Below are 17,650 nucleotides of genomic sequence, written 5' to 3'. Positions count from 1 at the left end.
CTGGCCAGAAATGAATCTATATTTTTCTAACAAAGGGAAGGATGTGGGGGACTTGAGGAGTGCCAGAATGGTGTTGCAGACAGAAGAAGGAAGGAAAAGATGGCCAAATGAATCCAGGAGCTCAGTTTGGTGGCTGAGAGCAGGTGAAAAACTGCTGAATCCCATGTAGCAGTGGAACAGGGTTAATAAAAAAATAAAATAAAAAAAAAAAGGCAGCACAAAACCAAACCAAACCCAAACCAATCAATTCTTAATCTTCAACAATTAGTTATTTGAAGAGAGCATTGTTGCCACCTGCCTGTATTGATCATGAAAATTAAGGTCATTCAGAGGAAGGCTGCCACCACCATTAAAACTGAATTTATTTCTCATCCAGAGGGAAAGCAGTTGCCTTTGGAGACTGAATAAAGACAGGTCTGAATTCTTCCCCTACAGTCTATTCTTCCCCAAGCATGGATCCAGCAAGAAAGACAAAAGGGTTATTTTGATTTGCACGCCGCTGCTTCCTTTCATGCTTTTTTTCTTGAAGTGGCATGTGCTCCTTTAAAAGGAGCAGGCACTCAGTTTGCTGTGGGACACCATTGTTTTTTAGCTGTGGTTGAAATAAACCTCCTGAAATATATTTGGTTTCTCTTAAATTTCAAAGTGGTGGCCAATAGTCCACTGCAAATGGGTTCAAAGTGATCTCATCCAGTGCAGATTTAAAACTCCCTCATCACTTGCTGTGAAACAAAACACAATGAAAGCTCTCTCATCATCATCTATGAAATTCTGGTCAAGCCTTACTTTCAGCTACCCTCGTTCAAATCTGGAGATGCTCTTTTGAGATCAGCACAGAGAATGTTATATTTCCAGCTAATGCAAGCAAGCAAATTTCCACTGGATTCAGTGAAGTTACTTCAGGATTTGGCTTGGCAGCTAAGCTCATTGTTCCACAGGCTTAACTGAGAGCACAGTATCCCCCCATCCCTACATAATCTTTCGATCCACCTCCCTCTCTTACTTTCTCCTCTACTTGCTCCTGGTGTTTGATAACAGCCCCAGACTTATTCTTTGCCAAATGAAGCCAACAAGTGCTTCATTACTAATTTTTTTTTATTTTTTTTTTTTAAACATGTTTATCTTATCTGTGGTTCTGTCTTAAATAATAAGAATTAATAAATGATAAAGTGATTTGCATGTGTCTGGGAGCCAAGAAATGTTTTCCATTCTTTCATACATTTCTGATCTGATAAAAAAAATATTTTATTAGAAGAAATGATTATGTAAGGGTTATGGGGGAGGGGTGCGTGAAACTGGAGTTATTAATAACTGAGTACTCAAAGAATTCTCCAGCCTAATTGGCTACAAGAATTTGATTCTAAGCTGAGACAGAAGATCTTTAACATTATTGAAGGAGAGAAAAAGAGAATAATAGCTTTGCAGCAAAAAACAAACATATGAATAAAAGCTTATTTTGGAATTGATACCCAGAGTAGTAATCGAGAAACTAAATCAAGTTCATGGCTAAGACACAGGAGCTCTATTCTTGTATCAGTTTTGATTGCTGTGCAGCCTCAAGTAAGAAACTTCTTTAATATCTGTATCTAATGGATCAAATTGAGATATTGATACCATCATCTTTTGACATCCTCGATGCTAAGTAAGATTATTACAGCACGCCTGGGTCTGTGGCATGGTTTTTGGAAGAAAAAGCTGCTAGTTTCAAGTAGAGAAGTAGCATATGTTCAGTTTAAAATTCAAATGTATTTATAACTGAAGGCTAATGGCAATGTCATTTATTCACGTAACAATTCTGCAATAGGCCATATGAGGCAATCCATTTTTTAAATACATTTATTGGTATTGTACGGAGAAAGATGAGTTAAAAAATAGCTGAGATTCATCAGACATTGCAGTGTACCATAAGGTGGTGAATGCTGCCCTCTGGCTCAGGTTGGCAATGGTCACTTATTTAGAAATGGTCTCTTTTCAAAGTGTGGGGAGACAGGAAAGGTTGGGGTTCAACAGCTTTCCTTAATATTTTGGTTTAATTAAAAGTCTAAATGCTTAAAACAGTATCATGTTAGAAAGAAATTTCCTTAAGGATTAAAAGTTGCAGTTATTTTAAAATTATATTTTTCAAATATCTGCAACACAGAAGAGGAGCTATTTTCTTTTATGTATCTTTATCTTGAACTGGTTGTATAAAAGAATCACGTCAGTATTAAACTTACAGGCCCACAGAGGACAGTTACTTTTACACGGATTTTTTTTTTTTTAATGATTCGAGAATACATATAACTTATTTCAGTGTAGTATTTTACAGTTTTAGGCAAGATTTCATAACAAAGGGAAGGCACAATATTCTTTATCCATTCATACAGTGGAGGAAAGTGTAGTCCATTTCACTAAAAGACAGTGAGATTCAGATGTGTATGTCTGCAGCTTAAACATAACAGCTTTAGAATTTGCTAAAGATTATGCTTATGTTATTCTGTTGATACACCATTGCTTTTTTAAAAAACATACGTGAACAGGTCTTTAAGAAATAGAACACAATAATTGTATTGTGTTCATTCATCTAGAAACTGAAGACCATCTTTCCCTTTAAAAGTTGCACTTTTCCTTGTACTGCCTGCACCCTTTGCGTTAGTTAGAAGGGGAAATCTCCCTCACTTTGAAAAGGGAGGGAGAGACAATTTCTGTTACAGAAGGTAAATGTTAGGGCACTGCTCCACTGCCACCCTCCCCATATCAAGTATGCCCCACACAAAGCCCAGAGCCTACCTGCCTTGCTGATCACTTGCCTGACACGTTGATCCCCAGCAAAGAAGCATTAGACCTGGTGTCCTTCTGAGTGCAAGACTCATTTTTATTTTCCTGCCTCCTCCTGCCTAAAAATTCAGTGCTGATGGGGGTGTCGCAGAGGAAGTGCAGAACAGAAGAGATGGCTACAGGCCACATGTTCAATCCAGATATACAGCAAGTAGGATTCTGGCCCCCTCCCCCAGTCTTTTATAACCTCACCTTATATTCACACCAATGCGGTACAACCATTCTGATATGGTAACATTTTATACCCATCTTGTACTCATGTGAAGGACTATGCAGGGTTTAGGACAATAGGAAATCCAGCCCCGTGACTAAATCCTAAAGCTCATCTTTTTAGAATAGAAGCTGGAAGAGAGACTGGATGCCTGTCTCTTAAGATGATGAAGTGCAGTGTTCTGAATACAAGGCAGTATTCCTCCCAGTATGGTTTCATTTTGGGTAAGAGAGCACCGCTCTTTTCCATAGCTGAAGAGAAAATTTTGTTTGTCTTAAGGGAGAAAGTTCAGAGCAGCTTTGGGAACAACCATCTCAGAATCAAATTGCAAATAGAAAGGAGAAATTGATAGGGCTTTTTTGTTCACTGATTGTACACGCTGACATAACAGTAATTAAAAAAAACAACTTTAGTATATTAAATGAAAAAGGAAACCCAAAGCAAGTGTTCAAAGGAAGGATTTTTAGAAGCTATGAAGGCAATATGTGGATTCAAAAGACCCAGTGGAATCAGGTAAGGAGAGCAAAATACCCGGGGAAGCCTCATAATGTGTTCTCAGCTGCACTTAACATTGAAATTCACACTCACAGAATGAGTCCTAAGAATTCTTTCCTATAAAAATGAGAAAAGTCAAGGCAATTTGCAAATCTTCTAGTTTAAGTTTTTATTTCTGAGAAAGGCAAGTGTTACACTAATTCCATATCCCTGTAAATAAAGAGATATAGAAAAGCTTTTAGCATGCAAGATACCTCATTTCTGTATATATATGGCAGGGGATAGTTGGAATCAAGTGGAAATTACTGCAAGTGAATCTCAGTTCTTCAGCCATAGAAATGGCTGTTTGGGAAACTTAGTTTCCATGTCTTTAGCCACTAACATGGCTTCTGAGAAGCCACGTTTTGAGAGGAGCCACGTAATTAGAACTGATGGGAAGACAGAAGATCCTTTTTGCATCAACACTGTGGTTTTGAAACTTCTTGTTGCCCTGCTTTGAGATCATAAAAAGCATTTCAAAGATTTGCAAAAAACAAAATAGTATTAAAGTGATTGTTTTGAGACCCAATGTAGTCTGCTGGGTATGCTCTATTCGGACCAAAGTTTTCACATGGAATTTGGCAGAATATAAAGGTGAACCTAGGTCATAAGTTTCCCAGGCCAGGGCCATAGCCCACAGAATATAAAAGTCTCTATACTTTGATAGAGGTGTTTTGGGATTTTATGAGATGGCATGTTTTGGCCTACTTTGCATGCGACAGAGAAATCCCCAGTTCAAGTTTTTCCCCAGTGATGTAGCCAAAAATTCGAGTGCATGGTGTTGGCATGGCAGGACAACAGGTATTTTTGAGGTGCTGTGATCTTGGAAGGATCACTATGCGCACATGGCATGATTGGGCCAAACTGAGTAAAGGCGTCCTAGGGAAATGCAAGGGGCTTCGGGGGCTATATACAGAGACATCTCTCCCCTTTCTTCTTCATCTTACCAGTAGAAGACGTCTTTCTCAAAACCCTCAAAACGTGCAGTTCTTTCCTCCACTTCTTCCCCTTTCATAGATGTTTTCCTCCTGAAAAGCACAGGCCTCCTCCCCTCCCCAGCCCCATCTTCTTGTTTCTCCTCTGCAACAGCATCTGTTCACTCATTTGCATCTCCCAATTTCTGAGAAAAGACATCAACAGGAAAGAGAGGAGAGAGAAAGGCTAGGGCCTTGACAGAGAGCTTGAGACAACAAAAGGTTAAGAGAGTTAAACATCCTAATTCCAATCTGGAGCTGAATGGTGAAAGTGCTGCTGGGCCTATTGTGCTTAAACCTGAAGTCAGCCCTACGTAATTTTCTTCTCTGATGGTACACACAAAATTCAGTCTTTGGGGGACTCCATTTCTGTATAAAGACATTCCTGTACTTCATCCTGTAGGGACAGAGTCACTGAGCATGACAATGGAAAAGAAAGAAGATACAGAAGACCCTCTGCAAAGCATGTGTTTCTCATCCTGTCCTTTCCAGCCTTGGTGTTTCCCTGGACTTTTTTCTTTGTGGAAGTCCCAGCTGGAAAAGTAAGCAACGGGATTATTGTTTTGATACAGCAATTTCCAGAAGCAAAATTATAAAAGAATAAGGAAATATTTTTACATTTCCCCCACCTTCATACGCCAGCTAGAGATTCTCTGATCTCTTAAGTCATCCAATATAATTTTTAAAGAGTATATTGCTAGAAAATCCTTATTTGTAGTAGGTTTACTTCATTAAGTAAGATAAAGGAATAACTAACTCTCAAGGAAGAATGATGAAAAGTCTGTTTGTCATGCGAGTTGGTAGCTTTTCTCACTCGTGTTACATATTTTACCGCTAACTTTACAACTTCAGAGCCATGACTGCACAAAAATCATGTAACTGCAATTTGCCAAAGGATCTGAGTGGAAGGACCTCAGCTTCTTCCAACCAATTAACCAGAAAACTTTCCAATATATTTTTCCATTTACTTGAATAAGATGCTATGTTGCACAGCATACAATCTAAACCTCTAGCTTCCCTGATGAAAGTGGGAGGACTTGTGCCGGTCACAGTTGGCATAGAAGGTAAAAAGTGAAAAAGGTATGCTAAATAAAATACCTGCTTGGTTCTTGGTGATTTTGGAAACCACAGTTATCTCTCATCACCTGTGTATCTTTTCATGAAGGCACTAGCAGCTCCTTTGCTCAGAGTGACAAAACCTACATGACTTAACTTACAACATCTCACATTTAATTTACATCAGAGCAGAACAAGCAACCACTGGAAAACTATCCATCAAATGTAAGATATTTCATTGACAGAAAGCAGAACGTATTTCAGTAAGAATGCTCATGAGCTGCATAGGGGTAATTGTTCCACCTCCAACTTTAAAAATTAACTGTTCTTCAACGTGTTCTAAGTAACTTCCTATTTTTTCTGAATGATTTTGCAATAAGAATTTGAACATATTCCCAAATTAATAAAAATTTAAATAGTATCAGTCTGAAAAATAAAGAATAACACCTCTGCTAATGAGTATCACTAAAACATACAATTACTATGAACTTTCACATGCAAGTCTGCTTCCAACCTCATGAAATCCAAAAACCTGACATAAAAGCAGAGCTCTAAAACAGCTGGGTAGCTTGAATCTGATATGAACTTTATCTTTCAGAAAGATATGCTGCACATCTTATAGCTCAAGACATAGCTTTAATTTTCAAACCATGGAGAAGAGAGGACACATAGGGAGAATTCCTCATTACTGTGTCAAGGGAAACTGAGAACATTTGCTTAGACTCCCAATAGGAGTAGGAAGACATGTTGAAAGTACTGAAAGTTGGAAGTTAATAATAGATATTGTAGTCCTTTTATGAGTTTTTATTTTCAAAACATGCATACCCAAAGTAAAAAGAGTTCAAGCCTTTAAGTGAGGTTCAAGGGTATACTTTGAAATGGGAATAATATGTTAGTAGATGACATTTACACCACCTAAATTAGAAGAAAGAAATGAAAATGAGTTTATATCTGAAGTGAAGAAAAAAATTAGGGTAATCATGTAAATCTGAAGTTATTTATGCATCAATGTCTGGAAAAACGAATGCAGTAAAAGACAGCTTGCTAACGAAGACTGAACAATTGGGCTTTAAAGGAAACACTGAGATCTGTAGGAGAAAGAGGAAAGAATGGAGAGACATTCCCCTGTTTGCTGTGCCATTATATCTGCAGTGGCCCAGGAACACTTGGCTGAAAATCAAGAACAAGCTCCTTTCAATAAGATGCTAAAGATTGACTGACAGCTAACTGGGCTGAGAAAAAAAAAAAAAGAAAGAGGAGAATAATAGTAAGTATAATAACATACATTAAGTATAGTTTTCACACTTGTAATATCCATCTTAACCATTACTGTTGGATCAGTATCTAATTAATACTTCTGGACCAGGCCTTGTATGCTGGTAATAATACTTTTCATATCATTTTCATTCGAATTCTTCTTAATGTTTTTGTTGTCTGTGTTCTCTGCCTTAATCCAAATTAACTTTGCTTTTATGTAACGCCCCTGGCAGAGTTCTTGAGACTCATGGCACAGAGTCACATTACACTAATCCATGGCAAATGTGGAAAACTGCTGAAAGGACAGTGGCTCCTTTTGCAGGCAAGGGGTACATTGGATTGGGTTAATTTTCTGTCAAGTCATCTGCCAAGAACATATGATCTCTAAACCTGATATCAGGGAAACAGGGATGGGACTTTTGGTGTCAGCCAGCAGTTACACTGAATTAGGTATAATGTGAAACCGCACCGTGAGAAGGGAAAAGTCACTTCTGGGCATCTTAGAGAGCCGTGAAATGCCCTCCCAGCTTAAGAGAGAGGAATGAGGCTACAGGCCTGTCAGAAGAAAAGAATTTAAAGTGAGGTTGTGTCTGAGGGGAGGGCAAACTCAGTCAGTGTAGACGCAGAGTTTGATCCACAGCTCTCTGAAGTCAAATGTTTTAGTTTACGTCAATGGCCTTTGATTAGGCCCAGAGAGAGCTGTAAGATCCAAGGGCTGCCAGGCTTGGTTACAGTCATCAATACTATAAATCCCTGAGAGAGTTTCCTTACTAAACTCTAGGCCTTTTTGCTGCAGGACGCTAACTAAGGGCATGATCCTGAGCAAACTTAGTCCCATCAGCTCCAAAGGCCGTAAATTCTTTTGGCCATATAGCAGCACACACACAGATCCCCTGGTTTGCTGTAGCTGCTTAATACAAGCACTATAAAAGGGCGAGAGAGTAAGAGAGAGTTCCTGGCAAAACAAAGCTATTCCCATAGCCAGAACTGGGGCTTCCTCTGAGAGCAGGGTGAGTTAGGAAGGCCCCAGCCTGCTGTATGCTGGTCCCAGGGGCTCACCCAGAGGTGCAGCCGGGGGCAGCTGGGGCTTGGCCAGGCTCCTTCCCCTGCGCAAAGGGGACGCTGCACCCTGAGGCCGCCTGAGGGGAAGCCTTCAGGTAGTCAGATGAGTCATTCTGCAGCACAGAGCACAGCAAGCGGACCACTAACTTTAGAGTCTAAACCGCTTTGTTTCATTTTTTTGTAGCATCTTGTGAGAAAACATCTGATTTCTTTAGTTACTAAGCCTTTCTGAACAGGGACAAGCTCAGAAGGAAATCCGTTCTCCTGGAAAACAGAAGCTATAACCCTCCCTGCTCTAAGGGCTGATCATAATGTTGTATACTTGGGAAATCCTTATCTGCAGATTAACCTCAAAGCCCCATTTATATTACTTGGTTGTTTGGTTTCTTTTTTTTTTTTTTTTTTAAATAAATTTCATGAAGAAATACTTGCAGGATGAAGAGAAAATAAATCAACACTACCAGAAAACCAGCAACTTGATTGTTTCTCCCTGCTTCTCCAAAAAACCCATAAAAGTTCAATTGTCCTCTCAGGACTCCTTGGAAGTCTTAACAAAAGTCTCTAAAAAGAAACTAAATGAAAGACTAGGGAGTTAGTAGCAGAGCAGATCTATCATAGACAAATCAGACAAAACCCTCTTTCCTTCTGACCGTATCTGGGCTTAATTCTGATCTCCTTACTCACGCTGAGTAATAATTCACACCATAACTAGCCCCACTGGAGTTGCTAAAATCACTCGGACTAAGCCATAAGCCTATTTGACAAATATCAGTTTGATACACTAAGGCTAAAAATCCTAAGAGCTAATTCAAATATTATTTTTGTAATTACGTGGCCTCAAAAAAGAGTTCTGTTCTTTGTTGTTGTTGAGGTGGTTTGTTATCTTCCAAACAAAGACAGGAAGTTTGCGATTTTCTTTGTTTGTTTGTTTTGTTTTTCATCTTAATATAGAATCCAGCTAGAAAATTAATGTTTTGTCTACCCTAGAAAATGCAATGAATATACAAAGATATATGAAGAACTGGCACCTTTTTAACTGAGATATTAAAACAGTTAAACCTGAGGCCAAGTCTACAGTACAAACTTCTGTCTGAGAAGTACATTACTCAGCAATGTTATAGGACACAATCTCAGCCATTAACCCAGGCTGGGCACCTTATTTGGGCTACCCAGTGATTAGCCTGACGCAAAGCCCTCACTTTAGTGCACCTTCGTGTTGCTTCATTCACCCATATGTACGTGACAGTAACACTGTTAACAGGGAGACTTGCTGTGCTGCTGCAGAACTGCATACTGTAGATTTTTTTGTACCTTTGTAAGCTGATCTCTTCTACATGTCTTTCTCAGTGAGTCGTAGGAGGGTTTATCCTTGTTTCTAATCACATGAAAGGGAGCCATTGGAAAGTATCAAAAGGCTATCAACAATCAAGTAAATTTTCCTGTATTTCAGTCTAGCAAGGCTGGACACCAGCACAAGTGGAAGCACTCCAAGGGCTAATCAGGATTCCTTAGGAAGGCCTGGTCTTGCTTAAAATACCGAATTCCTGCTTAAAATACCGAGTGAGTTCAGCATGGAGACACCAAGCCTGAGGAGGTCCCTGAGGTGCCAGCAGCAAAGCTGTTCAATGAATGCCATTGCACAACTCGCCCCAGTGGTCCTGCCAAACTCCTCCTCCAGCAGGAAGCCTGGCAACAAGGCACTCAACCAGTTGAACAAAAACTACAAGCTTTGCACCATGTGAGTGATTTGCCAACAGCCAGTAGCCTGCAGGCTGGATACTGTTACCTAGTTATTAATGAACGCTGCTGATTAACCTTTTGAAAGTACTTTGTCCACCACACCTACTGGTGGGAACCTGCAGTGGTAATGCTCTGGGACGGCTGCTGACGTAGAAGCGACATTGGGGATAGTGAACAGACGCTCCAAGAAGTGACAGTGCCTTTAAGAGTAGGATACAAACCAGGATAGTTCTTCCAGAGACCTTCAGGAAGGGGGGGGGGGGGGGGAGGGTAAGCATTTTTTAAGCTTTTAAAAACTTAGGAGTGTACAGACTTCACTGTTACCCACACTGTATCTCAGACTGCTGTGCTTTATTGAAAACAAATTACAATATTGTTCAGAAGCCTTGCAATTACGCCCCTGCAGTAAATTGGCAGAGACTGTGACACCCCCAACTATTCTCATCCACGTTTGAAGTCCAAAACTCCTCAAAGTAATGCGCTGCTGAAACCTAGAAGATGGCAACTAAAGCACTCAAAAATGATGTGCCAGGCTTTTAAGAATGATGAGACTACTTTAAAACTATGGCAGAAAAAAATTTTGCATTTGTATTTCTTTTATTTTTTTTGTCTTTCTTGGTCATACCACCTAAGCATTTTTAAGCTTACTTTTCTTTAAAAAATATCAAAGAAACAAGAAGTCAAGACTCAGTGAAAGGGTCATAAAATAACATGAATCTAGGGGCAAGAACATAAAGAAATACAAAATCCTGAAATACTACAAAGTTTGCACTAAGATATTGAGAGCTGATGACTACAGTGAAAGTGCAGGGAATACAAAATATGAAGGAATTGCCTGAATCTTAATCATGTATAGAAAAGGAGGAAAACCAAACAAAATCCAAAAGAAGAGTACACAAAGGACAAATATGGAAGAGAAAAAAATTGCACAAAAAGCATATTATGAAGGGGGGGGGAAACGAAATTCAATTAAAAAAAAAATAACAGCCTCACTCTTTTACCATGAAAAGACTGCTTATGCATACCTTTACTGGAGGATCTGCAAAACACTATTTTAAAAATTCTTCTGTTTTCTCAATTTAATGAAACTGTTACTTTTTAAGCTAAAACCACAGTAAAACAAAATAGACATTTCTTACTTAAATCCTCTTTTAGGTTGAGATTTCACACAATTGAGCCAGTTTGACAGCTTGCCGCTGTTGACTGGGGAAGCAGCCTCACTCCCCTGCTTTGTTCCCAGCCATGTGGTCTTACTTCTTCCCCTGTGCTGAAACCGGCACTTGTCTGACACCCCAGTAAAAAAATATTACACTCTCTAAATTAAAAAAAGAATATTTTTTTTTCTTCTGCAGATATTTTGTTTGTTTTTAAAAAACACTGAGAAGAAGTAAGGCTGCTTAATAGTCCTATGAAATGTCACCCTTAAAACATTGCTGGAACTATGGAGCAGACAGACATTCGTGTTTTGTGTCTGTTCTGCTCATTCTACTATTTCCCATTTCGTTTAATTAAATGCAAATGTTAAATGCAGTGCCATTCTCCTCATAAATTAATAAAAATGATGCAAAAGGGTAGGTTATAGCCCCCTGTGCAAACTGCTAACCCAAGCAAGATATGAGAACTAAAGCTGAGTTTCCCTCTGACTTCCACACTATAGACTGATGCTGTACTGAGCACAGATTAAGGCATCGGCTAGACTGAAGACCAAGAACAGAAAAAAAATTACAAATCATTTGCCGTATCCTACCTTAATTTACACTCTTGCAACTTGGTTAACGCTGCTTCAGCTTCCCCTCACAGTACAATTTGGGTTTGCATATAAAGTTTAGTTAGACTTTTCCTGTTTTCATGACATTGCTAACATTACTTAAATAAAGGATCTGGTTTTGTTATCTTCTGTTTCTGGGAGGGACAGATTTTTCCTTGAATGTTCTTATAATGGGATGGAAAAATCTGAGCTTGTGCTATAATTCACAGACCACAAAAAGATGTCCATTACTTTGCATTACAACATTATTGTTAGACACCCACGCACACACAAAAAAAGGCTTTGCTGAAAACAAAACTTAGTTTCCGATATTTAATCCTGATTCTTACTCATAGGAGTAGTCTCATTATTCTCCATGGTACAAACAGGACATGGCAGGATTCAGGCAATTAAAAACAGACATTATTCAAAAGTTAACATGGTGCGTGCACATACACACACAGCCAGAGCTTCCAGTGTTTTCTGGCTCCTGGTATTACATGTAGGAACCTAGTGGGCCCAAAAAGCTAGGTGCACATGCCAGGATTTGATGGGTATCCAGGCTCCCCAGTGCAAATCTGGGCATCACCAGGCACCAGAGAAGCCTCTGCTAAAATGGAGCAAGATCCTCAGCTGCCTCTCAGGGAATTTGTCTGTATTTCATCAAATCCAGCATATTTCTGAGAAATATCTGAGGATATTTGATGAAGTGGATATTTGATTTCCCTGATCATTTCCCTTATTGTTCCTTTTTAAGAGACAGCTGAAATTATTTAGATTGCTTGTTAAAAGAAACAAACACAGGAAATGAAACCGGGTGAAAATAATTTCTTAATTTTGAGGGTGCAGTAAGGTGGAGCAATCCTTACCAAAGATAACTGAAAATGTAAACACACTGATTTCAATCAAGAGCACTTTTCATAAGAATATTTCATGCACTAGTTGCTGCTGATGGCTCCCTGTTCCTTTTAGAGGTGTGTTACCCATTCTGGAATATACACAAGAGTTCAAGTGTTGCATAATTACACAAAACAGGGCCTATACAAGAATATCCTGTTTTGCTTCCTGCACACTCACTAGGGTGGCTCAGCTGAATCCTTGACAACATCTAGCTCCATGAAGAAAACATCAAGACTCCTTGCTGATAGCAGTTTTTTACCTAGAGCTTCTCAGCAGTTGGGCTGTTTAGCCCCAAAGTGTAAGCAGACAATCACCCTATTGTTTACTTTCTAGTCAGAAGGAGCATTACTGCTTTTCTTCACTGTCCACAGCCTCTGTAATCCTAGCAGTCATGTTCACTCAGCAGTAAGTCTAAATATGTGCTTCCCAAAGGAGTTTCAAATCCATGACATAGATTAGCATCACTGCAGTTTGATGCTATCTCTGACAGATTCCACAGTAATTAACATTTTAAACCATGGTCAATACTTAAATTATTTGATGAGGACTCAACTCTGTCCCCCAAATCGTGAGAAATTAACAAATTTAAGGGCTATTTATTATTATTATTATCAAGTGAATAGGCTGCGGAGGACAATGTATCTTTCAAAAACCCTGTCAGCATTGCTTCATCTCATTACATATCACTATATCTTAAAAAAAGGAGCGATTCAATTGTGCGATGGTGAATCATGCAACTTCACAAACATTCAAGGAACACACATGCCACTACAAATTAACCATTAGCACTGCATGGTATTCATCCTTTCTGTCACACACTGTGGGAAGCACGCCTTATTAGCATGGAAGCACGGAGCAATAGTATCTCGGTGTACTTAACATTCGCTTACCTTGGAAAAAAAGAGCGCACACAATTGCAGTCTTAAACAAAAAACCCAATCCCCAAAATGCTGCAGCTCTATTCCTTTCCACATTTAATCCTAGGATTTAAAAATTACAAAATTGAATCGTAAAGCCTTTTCTTTCCCCTCTTCCAGTTCACTGTTTTTTACAATGAAATGTAGTTTTTGCATTTTTAATCAGCCTTAATCATAAACAAGGCAGGCATCACAATTGCGGCTGTTTCAGGGTTCCCCCTCACACACTTCTTTTTTGGTTTTGAATTTCAATAGTACCCTCGACTGGGGGTCTTCCTGGATCCCAGATGTCGAATTATATGGTCTGTCCTATTCTTCTTATAGTGGCAATCCAGTTCCCTGTTAAGTTTCACAGGAATCTGAATAGCTATTCTGAAATCACCCATTTCTGCCTGAATTCTATTACAACTGAACTTAATTTTGCCATCTTGATTATTAAGAAATAGTTGTCCTTGACTTAACAGTTTCTTAGAAATATCTGCTTTCTTTCTTTCTTTTCTGTCTCCTAGTAATATGAAGCACCTTGTGCAAATCCTTAAAAAAATATAAAAATCTACATTTAGCATCAGTGTTCCTGTTTGAGGTCCTGTGCGGTCTATAAAACCTCGAGAAAGGGGCCCACTTCCCATACCTATCCTACTTACATGCTGTTTTATTTAAGAATCAAGAGTACATTTTACAACCACTTTGCCATGTTAAAAAAAGGAGAAACATAAAAGTGACTTTCAGGGGGAGGGCAGACTTATGTTTTGTTTCACTAGCTTCTTTCAGAGTAAACTTGTAAAATAAAAAGATATAAATGCCAAACAATTTTGTAAAAGCTAATGTAGCAGTAAACCAGAGCCTCCCACTGACCTAGAAGCAGAACTGATATTTTAAACCTGTACTGCTTTAATGTATGTTTTATACATGTCTGAAATTTCATTTTTTCCTAATTGTAACCCAACACTATGGAATCACACACATCTCAGAAATTACTCCTTCCCACTCCCAATTCAAATAGTAACAGAGGCTTGCTGGCAGATAAGATTAACATTGTGTAAGGCGTTTGAACTAGCAGAGCAGTTCAGATATGTCACACAATGCATCACGAAGGCAAGTCATGGCCTTTGGCACCCCTGCTCATACTATTATTAATTATGCATTTCCTCATCTTATTAGTGTTTGAATGGATGTAAAAAACAAACAATGCTGCCCCAAAGGATATTACAGCCATACTACAGCCTGACATCTTTCTGGGATTGATAACAGAGGAACCAGTCCTACAAGTGACCTTTGGCTTGTACGTCCTCAAGACAATTTTGGTTTTGGATAGATTACATGGACAACTGTTATCTGGCTTTAGGAGGGATGATTTCTTCAGAGATATTGAGGACCCTGTTGAGCTACATGGCAGCAGTCATAACCTCCCTTGCTCTTACAAAAGAAAAAGAGTAAAAATCTGTTGAGACACAACCATATCAGCAAACCACTGACTTACTGAATAATCTCAGACTACCTGCAGACTCAGGCATATCTCTTTGCATTCATTATGCTATGATTGTCATTTCATAATCTGCTTTTAAATCATGAAGATCTAAACCCCCTATGTTATAATAGCTGAATTACTATCATCTTAGATAAATTAGGAGCTAAAGTTTATCTAAAGTTACCTAAATTCATCTGTAAATTTACAGACTTGTAAAGTTATCTGAACTTGTACCAAAATGTCAGCTCTTAACTTTGGATATGTTCATAAGTGACATACCTTTAAGTAATTCTATTTCCCAAGCAGTATGCTTTATTAGCATTATCAAAAGGATGAACTAAACTCCCATTGTTCATGTGTACCAGTTTACAGCAACATCTGCTGGATAACCTAGAGCTGTAATAACAGAGACCCTGACATTCTGAAGTGACAGAACAGTATGAGACATGGCTATGGGAAGGCAAGGGTTAGATAAGAGGATAAGAGAAGGCTTTCACATCAAAGACTTTGCTTTGCAATGACACCTACCCTTCGCTACTGCCTGTGCCATTGATTTCATGACTTGTGTCCGGGTTGCCAGTTCATCTAGAAGGCTCCCCAGCTTATGAGAGGTTGTATCAGAAACAATAAAGTCAGATGGCAGTTTTGTATGCCTTGGGGGAGAAAGCAGATCCATACGCTAGGGAAAATCATAGAAAAACTAGAATGATTTTACTCTATTCCACAGTCATTTAATATTTTAGCTGGCATTAAGTTAAAGTGCACCTTATAGTGTTAGTACCTCAATTTTGATGGCCAGAAGTTCCCCCCTCTTTAAGAGACAGAACATTTACAACCCCCACATTCACATTAGTAAGTCAATAACTAGAATATGTGCTTTGATAGTCTTGTTGACACACAATAGTTGAGGCAGTTTTATTATTTTTTTTTTTATTATGGCAGGAGTATCTTTAGGGCAAAGTCTCTGGGAGAAACACTATTAAATACTTAGCCTGGACAAAACCTTCTTGCAGAGGAATTTTCAATTGCTTTTCAGCTGCAGTGTAGTTTATTGTTTGCTTCAAATCAGGCCAGAGTCTAAGCTACATACCATGGTGACTGTTAAAAAATCATTATGATGCAATTAAAAACAATGTTAAAGGTGGAATTCCCCCTCCTCCCCTCTCTCTGTATAACTGGTGTACGCTTCCTCTGTGCCTTTCATGATTATCTGCACCAGCTCCGGTCAGGAGATACAGCTGTCATGAAACACTCAACAGATGGCAGTGGCTGGGTGATGCTTCATCCATTTTTGGATGCTCTACTGACATTTGAGCTCATGCCTTCTATAAATGCTGTCATGCCCCTGACTCCTTTTAGCCAACACAAGCTTACAACGTGCAGTGACAATATTCATCTTTCCAAAGGAATAGAGATAAATTGAACTGCCCTTATGAAAAGCAATATAAAATACTTAAATTTAGTGTCCTTTAAAACTTTTAACCATTATAGATAGATATGGCTAGAAAATAGATAGACTGATAAATTGGTAGATGGATCTCCTTTCTTACTGCTGTTTCATCCTTAAGCTATTTTATTCTTATAAGGCTCTTCAGAGATTGATTTAGCTTACAAAGAACAGCAATTTCTCTCCAGTTTTAGGAAACTGCTAGGAACTAGAGTGCTTTGAAAAGAAATTGATTAGCACAACTTCTTTAAAAAGAAAGGAAAACAGCTAAAAGATACACAGTATCTTTGAGCTTTTCAGGTAGTAAAGGCTGCTTAGTGTTTTATCTTCAATAAAGTTTTTTAAAGCTTACTGCTATTGCATTTTTTGTATAGTTAGAGTCAAATTAGAAGCGGCAGCTTGTGCAATGGAAGACAAAACTGCCTTTGTGCTTGCTTGAGTTTTTGTTTGTTTTCAAACAGCTTTATAATAATTGTTTATTATGGAGGGACTGTGACAATTCCTATATGTGTCCCATATAGGGGACAAAAATTCTTGCTTCCCAAGGTTCAAGCCCAGTCACTGAGGTTCCTGATACAAAAACAAATGAGAGATAAGAGATGGAGAGAGAAGAGGTGGATAAATTCATGTACTTAATCATAGGGATTAAGAAAGACTTCTTGGGAATGGCGGGTACTGGTATTCTGTCCTGACCTAGGAGTGGTGGCTACATTTTTCTCATACTGTTTCCAGCACAACTCATTCTAAATACAGGATGCTCAGAGACTATCACTATAAACATAGCTGATGTGTTTAATTGCACAAATGCTTGATGATGCCCTTCACTATGAGGCCTATTTTTTTAATGTTGTTAAGAACGATGTGATTTACAACTTAATTTATACCCTAATAGTGATGAAAGAAAATGTAAGGGCTACATCGCTTTGTCAACAATCCTTGCTGAACAACCAGGAGATATTTAACGAAGTATTTAGGTAAGCAAAACACACCTTCTAATGTGATGAAAGGGAAACCCAAATTAGGAAGTATGATCTAATTCTTCACGCCTAAACTTAGATTTAGCACTGGAAATAATAGCAGAATCATGCCATGACAGTGTGAGGGTACAGTCAGAAGCGGGATTTACTTTTTACAGCTAAGCAGTAGATTATGTCCTGTATGAAGATATGCAAGTTATTAAGATCTCTTAAATAATCTTAATAGAAATTAACTTCCACAAACACAATTAATTACTCACTAACACTAGCCATGTTTAGCTACTACACAATACTGCTGACTGATGTACCTGCTTACAGATTTTGAATTAATTAAAGGACCTCCAGATTGCTGTCTTTTCACTCTGTCAGGTTTAAGGGCAATGACTGGAGATAAGCTAGTTTCAATCACTTTTCATACTGTATTCCTTTGTTATCCTTCAACTGTTAAGGCACTAAGGGAAAGGAGCACTCAGACTGTACCTAAGCCTATAATTAATCAATAGGATCACAGCCACTTATTTTCAACATAAAAAACCTACATGG

General features: G+C 38.6%; 1 protein-coding gene across 1 annotated transcript in view; it reads right to left on the bottom strand.

Moving 5' to 3' along the window:
- ADGRL2 (adhesion G protein-coupled receptor L2) overlaps window positions 1-17,650 on the bottom strand; it is a 392,188-nt gene that overhangs the window by 317,070 nt on the left and 57,468 nt on the right. The gene's annotated exons all lie outside the window — the stretch shown is intronic.

The sequence above is a fragment of the Chroicocephalus ridibundus genome, chromosome 8 (assembly GCF_963924245.1).
Source record: "Chroicocephalus ridibundus chromosome 8, bChrRid1.1, whole genome shotgun sequence".
NCBI lineage: Eukaryota > Metazoa > Chordata > Aves > Charadriiformes > Laridae > Chroicocephalus > Chroicocephalus ridibundus.
The sequence above is the reverse complement of the archived record's forward strand: the minus strand, read 5'-3'. Positions and strand labels throughout refer to the sequence as shown.